Genomic DNA, 17,192 nt, shown 5'->3' with positions numbered 1-17,192 from the left:
AGATAAGTTCTCTAGCTGATCTCCTGCTAGCTGAAGTAATCTTACCTGCTACTTCTCAGCCATCTTGACTCCTCCCCTAATTTTTTAATATAGATAATATTTTAACCTATTTAACATCACAGTGAGCTGTCCAGTACATCAAAATCCATTACACCTTCTAAACTGAACTTTTTAATACATATACCTGTGTTTTTCTTTTGCTTTTCTATTTTTTATTTTTCTTTAAATTTTACTTTAGCTTAGTCGTTTATTCCTTTTTTATTTTTATTTTCTAATATTCATATGGAGTTAAACTTCAAGGTAATCCCCTTTCCCCAATCAATACTACCCCTATAGGTAAACCAATTTTTTTTTGAGATGGAGATATTCTTCATTTTGTTCTGTATCTTGTTTCATAGGCATACACTGTTGTGAAAATCTATCCACCTGAACATAGAAGATCCATGCACTTCATGTCATGTTACATTTATCTCAGTAAAAAAAGGCAGTTATGAGCCATTTGTAGTTGCTCAGAGGGATACATTCTGGGATATCATCCCTTGTATCAAGTAGCTAATGAGTTTTCTCTAGCACATTCAGATTTTTTTTTCCTGAGAAGAATCCCAGTAAATAGGTTTATCCGTACATCATATCTTTCTTCTTTTTAATTAATTAATTTATTTTCAGCATAACAGTATTCATTATTTTTTCACCACACCCAGTGCTCCATGCAAGCCGTGCCCTCTATAATACCCACCACCTGGTACCCTGATCTCCCAGCCCCCTGACACTTCAAACCCCTCAGATTGTTTTCAGTGTCCACAGTCTCTCATGATTCACCTCCCCTTCCAATTTACCCCAACCACCTTCTCCTCTCTAACTCCCCATGTCCTCCATGCTATTTGTTATGCTCCACAAATAAGTGAAACCATATGATAATTGACTCTATCTGATTGACTAATTTCACTCAGCATAATCTCTTGCAGTCCCGTCCATGTTGCTACAGAAGTTGGGTATTCATCCTTTCTGATGGAGGCATAGTACTCCATAGTGTATCTGGACCACATTTTACTTATCCATTCATCCGTTGAAGGGCATCTTGGTTTCTTTCCATAGTTTAGCGACTGTGGCCATTGCTGCTATAACCATTGGAGTACAGATGGCCCTTCTTTTCACGACATCTGTGTCTTTGGGGTAAATAATCAGGAGTGCAATTGCAGGGTCATAGGGAAGCTCTATTTTTAATTTCTTGAGGAATTTCCACACTGTTCTCCAAAGAGTCTGCACCAACTTGTATTCCCACCAACAGTGGAAGAGGGTTCCCCTTTCTCCACATCCTCTCCAACACATGTTGTTTCCTGTTTTGTTAATTTTGGCCATTCTAACTGGTGTAAGGTGATATCTCAATGTCGTTTTAATTTGAATCGCCCTGAGGACTAATGATGATGAACATTTTTTCATGTGTCTGATAGCCATTTGTATGTCTTGAATGGAGAAGTGTCTGTTCATATCTTCTGCCCATTTTTTTTATGTGTTTGCCTGTTTCATGTGTGTTGAATTTGAGGAGTTCATTATAGATCCTGGATATCAACCTTTTGTCTGTATTGTCATTTGCAAATATCTTCTCCCATTCTGTGTGTTGCCTCTTTGTTTTGTTGACTGTTTCCTTTGCTGTGCAGAACCTTTTGATTTTGATGAAGTCCCAGAAGTTTATTTTCGCTTTTGGTTCCTTTGCCTTTGGAGACATATCTTGAAAGAAGTTGCGGTGGTTGATATCAAAGAGATAACTGCCTATGTTCTCCTCTAGGATTCTGATGGATTCCTGTCTCACGTTGAGGTCTTTTACCCATTTAGAGTTGATCTTTGTGTACGGTGTAAGAAAATGGTCGAGTTTCATTCTTCTACATATAGCTGTCCAGTTTTCCCAGCACCATTTATTGAAGAGACTGTCTTTTTTCCACTGTATATTTTTTCCTGTTTTGTCGAAGATTATTTGACCATAGAGTTGAGAGTCCATATCTGGGCTCTCCACTCTGTTCCACTAGTCTATGTGTCTGTTTTTATGCCAGTACCATGCTGTCTTGGTGATCACAGCTTTGTAATAAAGCTTGAAATCAGGTAAGGTGATGCCGCCAGCTTTATTTTTGTTTTTCAACATTTCCTTAGCGATTCGGGGTCTCTTCTGATTCCATACAAATTTTAGGATTATTTGCTCCAGCTCTTTGAAGAATGCCGGTGGGATTTTGATCAGAATGGCATTAAAATTATAGATTGCTCTAGGCAGTATAGACATTTTAACAATGTTTATTCTTCCGATACAAGAGCATGGAATGGTCTTCCATCTATTTGTGTCTTCTTCAATTTCTTTCATGAGTGTTCTGTAGATCCTCAAGTACAGATCCTTTACCTCTTTGGTTAGGTTTATTCCCAGGTATCTTATGGTTCTTGGTGCTATAGTAAATGGAATCGATTCTCTAATTTCCCTTTCTGTATTTTCAGTTAGTGTATAAGAAAGCCACTGATTTCTGTACATTGACTTTGTATCCTTTGCACATTTCTGAATTGCTGTATGAGTTCTAGTAGTTTGGGGGTGGAGTCTTTTGGGTTTTCCATATAAAGAATCATGTCATCTGCGAAGAGAGAGAGTTTGACTTCTTCATTACCAATTTGGATACCTTTTATTTCTCTCTGTTTTCTGATTGCTGTTGCTAGGACTTCTAATACTATGTTGAACAAGAGTGGTGAGAGTGGGCATCCTTGTCTTGTTCCTGATCTCAATGGGAAGGCTGCAAGCTTTTTCCCATTGAGGATGATATTTGCTGTGGGTCTTTCATAGATAGAGTTGATGAAATTCAGTAATGTTCCCTCTATCCCTATACTTTGAAGCTTTTTAATCAGGAACAGATGCTGGATTTTGTCAAATGCTTTTTCTGCATCAACTGAGAGGACCATGTGGTTCTTCTCATATTAATTTGTTGTATCACATTGATTGATTTGCGAATGTTGAACCATCCTTGTAACTCAGGGGTGAATCCCACCTGATCATGGTGGATAATCTTTTTAATGTGCTGTTGGATCCTGCTGGCTAGGATCTTGTTGAGAATCTTCGCATCCATATTCATCAGTGATATTGGTCTAAAATTCTCCTTTTTGGTAGGGTCCTTGCTTGGTTTGGGGATCAGGGTAATGCTGTCTTCATAGAAAGAGTCTGGAAGTTTTCCTTCTGCTTCAATTTTTTGAAACAGCTTCAGGAGAATAGGTGTTTTTTCTTCTTTGAAGGTTTGGTAGAATTCCCCAGGGAATCTGTCAGGTCCTGGGCTCTTGTTTTTTGGGAAGTTTTTGATCACTGATTCAATCTTGTTATTAGATATCGGTCTCTTCATGTTGTCGATTTCTTCCTGGTTCAATTTTGGTAGTTTATATTTTTCCAGGAATGCATCCATTCATCTAGGTTGCTAAGCTTATTGGCATGTAACTGTTCATAATAACTTCTGATGATGGTTTCTACTTCCATGGTGTTAGATGTGATCTCACCCTTTTCATTCATAATTTTATGAATTTGGGCTTTCCCTCTTTTGTTTTGGATTAGTGTAGCCAGTGGCTTATCGATCTTATTGATTCTTTCAAAAAACCAGCTTCTAGTTTCATTGATATGTTCTACTGTATCTCTGGTTCCTACCTCATTGATCTCAACTCTAATCTTGATGATTTCCATTCATATGTGTGGAGTTGGTTTGATTTGTTGTTGATCCTCCAGTTCCTTAAGGTGTAGAGACAGCTGGTGTGTTCTGGATTTTTCAATTCTTTTGAGCGAGGCTTGCATGGCTATGTATTTTCCCTTTAGGACCGCCTTTGCTGTATCCCATAGGTTTTGGACCAAAGTGTCTTCATTCTCATTGGTTTCCATGAATTGATTCAGTTCTTCTTTGATCTCCTGGTTGATCCAAGCATTCTTAAGCAAGGTGGTCTTTAGCTTCCAGTTGTTTGAGTTCCTTCTGAACTTTTCCTTGTGATTGAGCTCCAGTTTCAAAGCATTGTGATCTGCGAATATGCAGGGAATAATCTCAGTCTTTTGGTATCGGTTGAGTCCTGATTTGTGACCCAGTATGTGGTCTATTCTGGAGAAGGTTCCATGTGCACATGTGAAAAATGAGTATTCTGTTGTTTTAGGGTGGAATGTTCTGTATATATCTATGATGTCCATTTGGTTCAATGTGTCATTCAATGCTCTTGTTTCTTTATTGATTTTCTGCTTCGATGATCTGTCTAATTCTGAAAGAGGCATGTTAAGATCTCCTACGATTAGTGTATTCATATCAACATGACTCTTTATCTTGATTAACAGTTTTCTTATGTAATTGGCTACTCCCATATTGGGAGCATAGATATTTAAAATTGTTAGAACATCTTGGTGGATAGTCCCTTTAAGGATTATGTAGTGTCCTTCTGTATCTCTTACTACAGTCTTTAGTTTGAAATCTAATTTATCTGATATGAGAATTGCTACCCCAGCCTTCTTTTGAGTCCCATTGGCATGAAAGATTCTTCTCCACCCCTTCACTTTCAGTCTGCGTGTATCTTTAGGTTCAAAATGCGTCTCTTGTAGACAACATATGGATGGGTCCTGTCGTTTTATCCAATCTGAAACCCTGTGCTGTTTTATGGGTGCATTTAGGCCATTCACATTGAGAGTGATTATTGATAGATACGTTTTTATTGACATCGAGTTACCATTGAAGTCTTTCTTTCTGTAGACTGTCTCTATATTTCTGTGCAATGCTATTCTTGGGATTTTACCTCTTTTATAGAACCTCCCCTTAATATTTCCTACAGTGTCGGCTTGGTGGTTGCATAGTCTTTTAAGCCTTGCCGGTCTTGAAAACCCTTTATCTCTCCATCCATTTTGAATGTCAATCTTGCTGGATAAAGTATTCTTGGCTGCATGTTCTTCTCATTTAGTGCCCTGAATATATCTTGCCAGCCTCTTCTGGCTTGCCAGGTCTCTGTGGACAGGTCTGACGTTATTCTGATGGGCTTCCCTCTGTAAGTAAGGAGCCTCTTTGCTCTGGTGGCTTTCAAGAGATTATACCTACAATTATAATTCCTCAATTTGACTAACAGGTGTCGTGATTTTTTTGGAATGTATAATCTTGGGTGGAGACTGTTCAGCCTCTGGGACATAAACGCTGGTTTCATTCGCAAGATTCGGAAAATTTTCATGAAGTACTTGTTCCACTATATCTTGTAGACTTCTTTCTTTCTCCTCCCTTTCAGGGATTCCAATAATTCTGACATTGGTATGCTTCATGGCATCATTTATTTCCCTGATTTTGTTTTCGTAGTTTCTAAGGTATTTGTTCCAGGCTTCCTCCTGATCCTTTCTCTCCATCTGTTTGTCTTCCAGATCACTAATTCTATCTTCTGTCTCAGTTACCCTAGCTTTGAGAGAGTTTATATTAGATTGGAACTCATTGAGAGCATTGGGAACCTCCTCCCTGGTAGCTTTAAGCTCCGCCCTAACATTGTGAACATCCTGTCTGGTCGCTTTCAGTTCAGCCCTAATCAATTCTGTTTGGTCATCCATGGCTTTCTCCAAACTAGCTATTGCCTGGAAAATTGTTAGCCTGAATTCTCTTTCTGACATATTGTCTATGTTGATAGCCATTAGCTCTGTTGTAGAAGGTCCATCCTCTGTATTTTTCTTCTGTTGGGCATTCCTCCTCCTAGTCATTTTGGTAGGAGATGACTGAACAGATGTAGCTCGATGTATCAACTGTGGTGCCGTCAAGATGCACCCTGGAACACTTCTGAGCAATCAGGATTCCCCACCCAAATGAGCGACAAAAGAAAAGCAAAAGAAAAAGGAAAAGAAGAAAAAGAAAAAGAAAAAAAAAACGAAAAGAGAGAGAGAGAGAGACAGGAAAGAAAGGGAAGATGAAAAAGAAGGTTCAGCCCAGATGGGCCCCAAAGTAAGATTTATGAAGTAGACAAAGAAAAAGGGATAAAAAGACTGATACAAGTATATGGCAAGAGAAAAAAATATATATATATATGAAAATAAAGAAAGAACCTCGTCAAAAAGAACCACAAGTGTAAAATTTATATGCTATCAGGACAAACACAAAAAACACAGAAACACTGGTGGAAGAAGATGATAGAGTTCTTATAAATTCTCAGTGTGTGCGAGGAAGGTTGTTTTGATTCTTCCTGGATGTCTTTGTTAAAGGACTCAACTTTCCTAAGATAAAGGGGATTAAAAATTGGTTTACCTATAGGGGTAGTATTGATTGGGGAAAGGGGATTACTTTGAAGTTAACTCTATATGAATATTAGAGGATAAAAATAAAAAGGAATATACTAGACTAAACTAAACTAAAATTTTAAAAAAAGGAATTCAAAAAATAAAAATGCAAATGAAAAACATAGGTGTATGTATCAAAAAGTTCAGGTTAGAAAGGTATTATGGAATTTGATGTACTGTACAGCTCGCTGTGATGGTAAATAGGTTAAAAAATTACCTATGTGTAAAAAAAAAAATATGAACCAGAATAGTGGAAACAAGTGAACAATACAAGTTTTCCTATGAAGTAGTGGTGGTTCTCTTGTAGTGTTTTTTTTTTTTTCTTGGTTTGTTTTCTGGGGGAGGGACCTGCCACGTGGGTTGTCAGTCAATGATGTTTCCTGAGTTGAGTCCTCCCGCCCCCCTCATGGGGGTGGGCTTTGGGGAAACTTGTTTTTTTCAGGCTTTTGTTCTCTGGCGGTTTTTATGCTTGTTCCCTTTTTTCCTCTCACCTTGACCGCCTTTGATGGTTTTTGTAGTATTAGAAGAAATCAAACCATACCCTGATCTCCCTCTCAGAGAGAAGCCTCAGTCTGGGTGCAGAAGCTGAATAAATTCCCCCTTGGCCTCTGGCAGAGCAGGTTCCAAGTTGCACACCCTGGGGGCGTAGGATCTTTTGCTTGTACCCAAAGCCAAGGCAGTGGCGGCTGTCTGGGAGCTCCCGACCGCCAGAGAGGTTCCAAGCATTGATTGCACACTGAGATTTTGCCGCCGGCCCGGGCTGGGAGTGCCTGACTTGCGCGCACCTCTTTTCAGAGGTGGCTATGGGTTGGACGCGCGTCTGGGGCACTGAGAACGGGGCACTGGTCCGTAAGCCCCAGCCTGGGCTTTTGCGTGCCTCTGTCAGGGGAAGAGTTTCGGGCGCGTGGCTTAGGCTTTGAAACAGTGGCGCGGGTCAAAGCCCTCCGGGGAGCTTGAGGGAAGTGCGCACGTATCTCAAGCTTTGTGGTAAGGCTAGCGCGCGTTCTGCAGACCGGCGCGGCTTCCATCCCATCACAGGAACTAGAACCAATGCATTCTCAGGCGCGCTGGCGGCTTAGGGACCAAGAGTGGTTTTTCCAACGCACTCTCTCTGCCTCCGTGCCGGGGAGGCTGTCTTGGACCAGGGACTTAAGCCCCTGTCCCTAGCCTCCCCGATTCCCACAATTTCCCCCCGCGATTCTTTACTCTTTTGGAGTGCTTTCAACCAGTCTCCAAGTTAATGCTGGTCCCCAGACACAGGGCACTCTGGCTCGTATTGGGGTATTACTTTCCCACCGGTCGCCACTGGTGGCTCCCCCCCCCCCTTTTGTTTATCTTCCGATATCAGTCCGCTGTTCCCATTCCGCGTTACCTGCCCACAGGAATCTTCTGTCCCTGTAGAGATCCAGACGTGTATAATTCTGATCTCAGGCTGATTTCATGGGTGATTGGAGTTCTTTGGTAGGTAAACTCACTTTGGGGTACCAGCTGAAAAGATGCCTCTTCCTATTCCCCCGCCATCTTGTCCCCTCCAGAAGAATAAAAATTCTTAAAATGTCTCTAATTCCTAGAGCAATCTATACTTTTAATGCCATTCCAATCAAAATTCCACCGGTATTTTTCAAAGAGCTGGAGTTAATAATTCTAAAATTTGGATGGAATCAGAAGAGATCCCGAATCGCTAGGAAATGTTGAAAAACAAAAAATAAAACAGGGGGCATCATGTTACCTGATTTGAAGCTTTACTACAAAGCTGTGATCACCAAGACAGCATGGTACTGGCATAAAAACAGACACATAGACCAGTGGAACAGAGTAGAGAGCCCAGATATATGGATCCTCAACTCTATGGTGAAATACTCTTCGAGAAAACAGGAAAAAATATACAGTGGAAAAAAGGCAGTCTCCTCAATAAATGGTGCTGGGAAAACTGGACAGTTCTATGTAGAAGAAAGAAACTTGACCATTCTCTTACACCATACACAAAGATAAACTCAAAATGGATAATAGACCTCAATGTGAGACAGGAATCCATCAGAATCCTATAGGAGAATATAGGCAGTAACCTCTTCGATATCAGCCACAGCAACTTCTTTCAAGATAGATCTCCAAAGACAAAGGAAACAAAAGTGAAGAAGAACTTTTTGGAATTTATCAAGATCAAAACGTTCTGCACAGCAAAGGAAATAGTCAACAAAACAAGGAGGCAACTTACGGAATAGGGGGAAGTTATTTGCAAATGACAGTACAAACAAAAGGTTGATATCCAGGATCTATAAAGAACTTCTCAAACTCAACACACACAAAATAAATAATCATATCAAAAAATGGGCAGAAGATATGAACAGACACTTGTCCAATGAGGACATACAAATGGCTATCAGATACATGAAAAAATGTTCATCACCACTAGCCATCAGAGAGATTCAAATTAAAACCACATTGAGATACCACCTTACATCAGTTAGAATGGCCAAAATTAGCAAGACAGGAAACAGCCTGTGTTGTAGAGGATGTGGGGAAAGGGGAACCCCCTTACACTGTTGGTGGGAATGCAAGTTGGTGCAGCCTCTTTGGAGAACAGTGTGGAGATTCCTCAAGAATTTAAAAATAGAACTTCCCTATGACCCTGCCATTGCACTACTGGGTATTTTCCTCGAAGATACAGATGTCGTGAAAAGAAGGGCCATCTGTACCCCAATGTTTATAGCAGCAATGGCCACGGTCACCAAACTGTGGTAAGAACCAAGGTACCCTTCGATGGATGAATGGATAAGGAAGATGTGGTCCATATACATTATGGAATATTATGCCACCATCAGAAAGGATAAATACCCAACTTTTGTAGCAACATGGACAGGACTGGGAGAGATTATGCTGAGTGAAATAAGTCAAGCAGAGAGAGTCAATTATCATATGGTTTCACTTTTTTGTGAACCATAACAAATAACGTGGAGGACAAGGGGAGATGGACAGGAGAAGGGAGTTGACGGAAATTGAAAGGGGAGTTGAACTATGAGAGACTATGGACTCTGAAAAATAACCTGAAGGTTTTGAAGGGGCAGGGGGTGGGAGGTTGGGGGAACCAGGTGGTTGGTACTAGAGAGGGCATGGATTGCATGGAGCACTGGGTGTAGTGCAAAAACAATGAATACTGTTACACTGAAAAGAAATAAAAATAAAAGAACTCTATACCCTACAAAGCAAACAAACAAACAAACAAAAAAAGATGCTGTATTTTGTCAAATGTTTTTTCTGCATCTATTGACAGGATCATATGGTTCTTTTTTAAAAAGATTTTATTCATATATTTATTTGGCAGAGGGAGAAAGAGGCTTCCTGATTAGCAGGGAGCCCCATGTGGGGCTACATCTCAGGACTGGAGGATCAGGACCTGAGCTGAAGGCAGATTCATAATGACTGAGCCACCCAAGCACCTCAGGATCATTTGGCTCTTAACCTGTCTTTTATTAATGTGGTATATCATATTTATTGATTTGTGAATGTTGAACCACTCCTTCAGCCCAGGAATAAATTCCACTTAATCATGGTTAATACTTTCAGTGTATTATTGTATTTGATTTACTAGTATATTATTGTGAAATAGAATAATCCATTTAGAAAAGTCCCTGAGGATATTCAATATGGAGTCACAAAATTATTTATTTGGCACTTAGTACATGCCAGATGCTATGCTAGGCCCTTAATATACAAATATTACAGCATTTCAATCCAGACAAATACCCTTAGAAGTTATTGTTACTATTCTTGTAATGGTAAGGACTCTTTCAATTGAAGTGAAAGATATTTTAAAAAGCTCAGATTGAGTTTAAGCAGAGAAATGAATTTATTAACTCATGTAGCTAGGGACAAAGGACCACATCTGTCTTGTTTCCTTCAATACCTCAATTTCTTAATACCTGAAGCAGTGCTTGAAATGTAATAGGCACTCAACAAATATTTGCTAAATAAATACACTGAAAAAATGTAGGTATAAATGACTTCAGTCATGGGTGTATCTAAGGGTCCAACCCATATCACCAGGACCCAATATCTTTGCCCCCCTTTCCCCTATACTGATGTCACTTAGTAATGCTCTCATCATAGGGCATCCACCACTAGTAAAAGGTTTATGTCTGCCCTCATTCTAGTCCATAAAAAGGAAATCTCTTCCTCAGTTGTTTTTTTTAAGATTTTATTTATTTATATTTATTGCAATATTTATTTATTTGCATATTTCTTGTCAACTGTCATCTTTTTTAATTTATGGTGTTGTTTGACATGCATAAGTTTTTCTCTTTTTCGTTTCTTTTTTTATGTATAACGGTTTTTAAAAAGATTTTATTTATTTGACAGAGAGAGACACAGTGAGAGATGGAACACAAGCAGTGGGAGAGGGAGAAGCAGGCTCCTGGCCAAACAGGGAGTCCGAGGTGGGCCTCAATCCTGGGAGCCCAGAATCATGACCTGAGCAGAAGGCAGATGCTTAATGACTGAGCCACCCAGATGCCCCTATGCATAAGTTTTTTGTGTGTTTTTGTTTTTAAGATTATGCTGACTGAAATAAGTCAAGCAGAGAGGGTCAATTATCATGTTTTTACTTACTTGTGGAGCATAAGAAACAACATGAAGGACATTAGGAGAATAAAGGATAAGTGAATTGGGGGAAATTGGAGGGGGAGCTGGAGCATAAGAGACCGTGGAATCTGAGAAACAAACTGAAGGTTTTAGAAGGGAAGGGTGAAAGGATGGGTGAGCCTGGTGGTGGGTATTAAGGAGGGTACATATTACATGGAGCACTGGGTGTGGTGCATAAACAATGAATCTTGGAGCACTGAAAAACCAAAACTAAAAATAGTAAAATGAAAATAAAATATAATAAAATGTATATGATCAAATAACTCAATCTTTTCCTCTATGGCTTTTTTCTGCTTGTGCCTTAGAATAATATTACTTATCCCAGAGAGAGTCAATTATCATATGGTTTCACTTATTTGTGAAGCATAACAAATATCATGGAGGACAAGGGTTGTTAGAGAGGAGAAGGGAGTTGGGGTAAATTGGAAGGGGAGATGAATCATGAGAGACTATGGACTCTGAAAAACAATCTGAGGGGTTTGAAGTGGCGGGGGGGTGGGAGGTTGGGGTACCAGGTGGCGGGTATTATAGAGGGCACGGATTGCATGGAGCACTGGGTGTGGTGAAAAAATAATGAATACTGTTTTTTCTGAAAATAAATACATTAATTTTAAAAAATCTGAAAAAAAAACCATTTTTTCTGATATAAAAATATATTACTTATCCCAAGTTTATTACATATTCTGTTAATATTCTTTCAATTTTTATAAGTTTTTTTTAAGATTTTATTTATAGATTTGACAGAGATCACAGGTAGGCAGAGAGGCAGACAGAGAAAGAGAGAGGAGGAAGAAGGCTTCCTGCAGAGCAGAAAGCCTGAAGAAGGGCTTGATTCCAGGACCATAGGATCACGACCTAAGCCAAAGGCAGAGGCTTTAACCTCCTGAGCCACCTTGGCGCCCGTCAATTTTTTAAAAATTTTTAATGTTTTAATTTTTATAACATATATTTTTATCCCCAGGGGTACAGGTCTGTGAATCACCAGGTTTACACACTTCACAGCACTCACCTTAGAACATACCCTCCCCAATGTATATAACCCCACCCTCTCTCCCAACCCCCTTCTCCCAGCAACCCTCAGTTTGTTTTGTGAGATTACGAGTCACTTATGGTTTGTCTCCCTCCCAATCCCATCTTCTTTCATTTATTCTTCTCCTACCCCCTTAAATCCCATGTTGCATCACCACTTCCTCATATCAGGGAGATCATATGATAGTTGTCTTTCTCCGATTGACTTATTTTGCTAAGCATGATACCGTCTAGTTCCACCCACGTCGTCGCAAATGGCAAGATTTCATTTCTTTTGATGGATGCATAGTATTCCATTGTGTATATATACCACATCTTCTTTATCCATTAATCTGATGATGGACATCTAGGTTCTTTCCATAGTTTGGCTATTGTGGACATTGCTACTATAAACATTGCTGCTATAAACATTTGGGTGCACATACCTCTTCGGATCACTACGTTTGTATCTTTAGGGTAAATACCCAGTAGTGCAATTGCTGGGTCATAAGGTAGCTCTATTGTCAACATTTTGAGGAACCTCCATGCTGTTTTCCAGAGTGGCTGCACCAGCTTATGTTCCCTCCAACAGTGTAGGAGGCTTCCCCTTTCTCCGCATCCTTGCCAGCATCTGTCATTTCCTGACTTGTGAATTTTGGCCATTCTGACTGGTGTGAGGTGATATCTCATTGTGGTTTTGATTTGTATTTCCCTGATGCCGAGTGGTATGGAGCACTTTTTCATGGGTCTGTTGGCCATCTGGCTGTCTTCTTTGAAGAAATGTCTGTTCATGTCTTCTGCCCATTTCTTGATTGGAATACTTGTTCTTTGGGTGTTAAGTGTGACTAGCTCTTTATCTGATATGTCATTTGTTAACTGTTTTCTTTGCTGTGCAAAAGCTTCTGATCTTGATGAAATCCCAATAGTTCATTTTTGCCCATGCTTCCCGTGCCTTTGGCGATGTTCCTAGTAAGAAGTTGCTGTAGCGGGTCGCCTGGGTGGCTCAGTGGGTTAAGCTGCTGCCTTTGGCTCAGGTCATGATCTCAGGGTCCTGGGATCGAGTCCCGTGTCGGGCTCTCTGCTCAGCAGGGGGCCTGCTTCCCTTCTCCTCTCTCTGCCTGCCTCTCTGCCTACTGTGATCTCTCTCTGTCAAATAAATAAATAAAAATCTTAAGAAAAAAAAAAAAGAAGTTTCTGTAGCTGAGATCAAAGGTTGCTGCATGTGTTCTCCCAAGGATTTTGATGGATTCCTTTCTCACATTGAGGCCCTTCATCCATTTTGAGTCTATTTTCGTGTGTGGTGTAAGGAAATGGTCCAATTTCATTTTTCTACATGTGGCTGTCCAATTTTCCCAACACCATTTATTGAAGAGGCTGTCTTTTTTCCATTGGACATTCTTTCCTGCTTTGTTGAAGATCAGTTGACCATAGAGTTGAGGGTCTATTTCTGGGATCTCTATTCTGTTCCATTGATCTATGTGTCTGTTGTTGTGCCAGTACCATGCTGTCTTGATGATGACAGCTTTGTAATAGAGCTTGAAGTCCGGAAATGTGATGCCACCAACTTTGGCTTTCTTTTTCAATATAACTTTGGCTTTTCAAGGTCTTTTCTGGTTCCATATAAATTTTAGGATTATTTGTTCCATTTCTTTAAAAAAATGGATGTTATTTTGATAGGAATTGCATTAAATTTGTAGATTGCTTTAGGTAGCATAGACATTTTCACAATATTTATTCTTTTAATCCAGGAGCATGGAACATTTTTTCCATTTCTTTGTGTCTTCCTCAATTTATTTCATGAGTACTTTATAGTTTTCTGAGTATAGATTCTTAGCCTCTTTGGTTAGGTTTATTCCTAGGTATCTTATAGTTTTGGGTACAATTGTAAATTAGATTGACTCTTTAATTTTTCTTTCTTCTATCTTGTTGTTGGTGTAGAGAAATGGAACAGATTTCTGTGCATTGATTTTTATATCCTGACACTTTACTGAATTCCTGTACAAGTTCTAGCAGTTTTGGAGTGGAGTCTTCTGGGTTTTCCACATAGAGTATCATATCATCTGTGAAGAGTGATAGTTTGACTTCTTTGCCAATTTGGTTGACTTTAATTTCCTTTTGTTGTCTGATTGCTGAGACTAGGACTTCTAGTACTATGTTGAATAGCAGTGGTGATAATGGACATCCCAGCCATGTTCCTGACCTTAGCAGAAAAGCTTTCAGTTTTTCTCCATTGAGAATGATATTTTGGTGGATTTTTCATAAATGGCTTTGATAATATTGAGGTATGTGCCTTCTATCCCTACACTTTGAAGAGTTTTGATCAGAAAGGGATGCTGTACTTTGTCAAATGCTTTTTCAGCAACTATTGAGAGTATCATATGTTTCTTGTTCTTTCTTTTTTTAATGTGCTGTATCACATTGATTGATCTGCGGATGTTGAACCAAACTTGAAGCCATGGAATAAATCCCCCTTGGTTGTAATGAATAATCCTTTTAATGTACTGTTGAATCCCATTGGCTAGTATTTTGGTGAGAATTTTCGCATCTGTGTTCATCAAGGATATTGGACTGTAGTTTTCTTTTTTGATGGGATCCTTGTCTGGTTTTTGGATCAAGGTGATGCTGGCCTCATAAAATGAGTTTGGGAGTTTTCTTTCGATTTCTTTTTTTTTTTTTTTTTTTTTTTTGGAACAGTTTCAAAAGAATAGGAATTAGTTCTTCTTTAAATGTTTGGTAGAATTACCCTGGGAAGCTGTCTGGCCCTGGACTTTTGTTTGTTTGGAGATTTTTGATGACTGTTTCAATCTCTTTACTGGTTATGGGTCTGTTCAGGTTTTGTATTTCTTCCTGGTTCAGTTGTGGTAGTTTATATGTCTCTAGGAATGCATCCATTTCTTCCAGATTGTCAAATTTGTTTTCGTAGAGTTGCTCATAGTATATTATTTTAATTGCTTGTATTTCTTTGGTGTTAGTTGTGATCTCTCCTCTTTCATTCATGATTTTATTTATTTGGGTCCTTTCTCTTTTCTTTTTGATAAGTCTGGCCAGGGGTTTATCAATCTTATTAACTCTTTCAAAGAACCAGATCCTAGTTTCATTGATTTGCTCTATTGTTTTTTCTATTTCATTGATTTCTGCTCTGATCTTTATGATTTCTCTTCTCTTTCTGTGTTTAGGCTCTCTTTCTTGTTCTTTCTTAGCTCCTTTAGGTGTAGGGTTAGGTTGTGTACTTGAGACCTTGTTTCTTTTTTTTTTTTTTTTTTTTTTTGAGACCTTTCTTGTTTCTTGAGAAAGGCTTGTACCACTATATGTTTTCCTCTCAGGACTGCCTTTGCTGTGTTCCACAGATTTTGAAGAGTTGTGTCTTCCTTTTTGTTTGTTTCCATGATTTTTTTTCAATTCTTCTTTAATTACCTGGTTGACCCATTCATTCTTTAGAAGGATGCTGTTTAGTCTCCATGTATTTGGGTTCTTTCCAAAATTCCTCTTGTGATTGAGTTCTAGCTTCAGAGCATTATGGTCTGAAAATATGCAGGGAATGATCCCAATCTTTTGATACGGGTTGAGTCCTGATTTAGGACCGAGGATGTGATCTATTCTGGAGAATGTTCCATGTGCACCAGAGAAGAATATGTATCCTGTTGCTTTGGGATGAAATATTCTGAATATATCTGTGATGTCCATCATGTCCAGTGTGTCATTTAAGGCCTTTATTTCCTTGTTGATCTTTGCTTGGATGATCTGTCCATTTCAGTGAGGGGAGTGTTAAAGTCCCCTACTATTATTGTATTATTGCTGATGTGTTTCTTTGATTTTGTTATTAAATGGTTTTGGTTTATATAATTGGCTGCTCCCATGTTAGGGGCATAGATATTTAAAATTGTTAGATCTTATTGTTGGACAGATCCTTTGAGTATGATATAATGTCTTTCCTCATCTCTTATTATAGTCTTTGGCTTAAAATCTAATTGATCTGATATAAGGATTGCCACCCCTGCTTTCTCCTGATGTCCATTAGCATGGTAAATTGTTTTCCACCCCCTCACTTTAAATCTGGAGGTGTCTTCGGGCCTAAAATGAGTTTCTTGTAAGCAACATATAGATGGGTTTTGTTTTTTTTATACATTCTGATACCCTGTGTCTTTTGATTGGGGAATTTAGCCCATTAACATTTAGGGTAACTCTTGCGAGATATGAATTTAGTGCCACTGTATTGCCTGTAGGTTGACTGTTACTGTATATTGTCTCTGTTACTTTCTGATCTACTACTTTTAGGCTCTCTCTTTGCTTATAGGAACCCTTTCAATATTTCCTGTAGAGCTGGTTTGGTGTTTTCAAATTCTTTTAATTTTTGTTTGTCCTGGAAGCTTTTTATCTCCCCTTCTATTTTCAATGACAGCTTAGCTGGATATAGTATTCTTGGCTGCATGTTTTGTTTTTGTTTTTTTTTTCATTTAGTGCTCTGAATATATCATGCCAGCTCTTTCTGGCCTGCCAGGTCTCTGTGGAGAAGTCTGCTGCCAATCTAATATTTTTACCATTGTATGTTACAGACTTCTTTTCCCGGGCTGCTTTCAGGATTTTCTCTTTGTCATTAAGACTTGTAAATTTTACTATTAGATGATGGAGTGTGGACCTATTCTTGTTGATTTTGAGGGGGTTTCTCTGCACCTCCTGGATTTTGATGCTTGTTCCCTTTGCCATATTATGGAAATTCTCTCCAATAATCCTCTCCAGTATACCTTCTGCTCCCCTCTCTCTTTCTTCTTCTTCTGGAATCCCAATTATTATAATGTTGTTTCATCTTATGGTGTCACTTATCTCTCGAATTCTCCCCTTGTGGTCCAGTAGCTGTTTGTCCCTCTTTTGCTCAGCTTCTTTATTCTCTGACATTTGGTCTTCTATATTGCTAATTCTTTTTTCTGCCTCATTTATCCTAGCAGTGAGAGCCTCCATTTTTGATTGCACCTCATTAATAGCTTTTTTGATTTCAATTTGGTTAGATTTTAGTTGTTTTATTTCTCCAGAAAGGGCTTTTGTATCTCCCAAGAGTGTTTCTCTAATATCTTCCATGCCTTTTTCGAGCCTGGCTAGAACCTTGAGAATTGTCATTCTGAACTCTAGATCTGACATATTACCAATGTCTGTATTGATTAGGTCCCTAGCTTTCGGTACTGCCTCTTGCTCTTTTTTTTTTTTTTTTTTTTGAGGTGAATTTTTCTGCCTTGTCATTTTGTCCACATAAGAGTATATGAAGGAGTAAGTA

The sequence above is a fragment of the Neovison vison genome, chromosome X (assembly GCF_020171115.1).
Source record: "Neovison vison isolate M4711 chromosome X, ASM_NN_V1, whole genome shotgun sequence".
Classification (NCBI taxonomy): domain Eukaryota; kingdom Metazoa; phylum Chordata; class Mammalia; order Carnivora; family Mustelidae; genus Neogale; species Neogale vison.
The sequence above is the reverse complement of the archived record's forward strand: the minus strand, read 5'-3'. Positions refer to the sequence as shown.